Here is a 336-nt window from a genome sequence, read left to right as displayed (position 1 = left end):
TCATGGGGGCACCGAACTTCTCACTTTTTAGGGACAAAAACCCCCCAAACCCCCACACAACCAAAAAACAAAAGAGGGTAAAGCAGCAAAAAGCTCTTGGGAGCACAATTTTGCAAGAACACAACAGTGACCCCTTGCCCCGGCAGAACAGGTTTCCACCTACAGCCCGAAAACGCTTTTGGCATCATGAGAGGGGGTTATCATGCCTGCACCTGGGAGCACTCCCCTCTCCTCTCCCAGTGCCCACCCCAACCCCATTCACCTCCTGCAGCATCCTCATCCCAGAGCCTCTGCCCTCTCCGGCCATCACCCATTTAATGTCCAGCCGATGGGGAG

General features: G+C 54.8%; 1 protein-coding gene across 1 annotated transcript in view; it reads right to left on the bottom strand.

Annotated features, from left to right (window-relative positions):
• Positions 1–336, bottom strand: part of RUNX3 (RUNX family transcription factor 3) — a 63,690-nt gene that overhangs the window by 35,059 nt on the left and 28,295 nt on the right. The gene's annotated exons all lie outside the window — the stretch shown is intronic.

Source organism: Egretta garzetta, unplaced genomic scaffold (genome assembly GCF_000687185.1).
Source record: "Egretta garzetta isolate BGI_Z169 unplaced genomic scaffold, ASM68718v1 scaffold101, whole genome shotgun sequence".
NCBI lineage: Eukaryota > Metazoa > Chordata > Aves > Pelecaniformes > Ardeidae > Egretta > Egretta garzetta.
The sequence above is the reverse complement of the archived record's forward strand: the minus strand, read 5'-3'. Positions and strand labels throughout refer to the sequence as shown.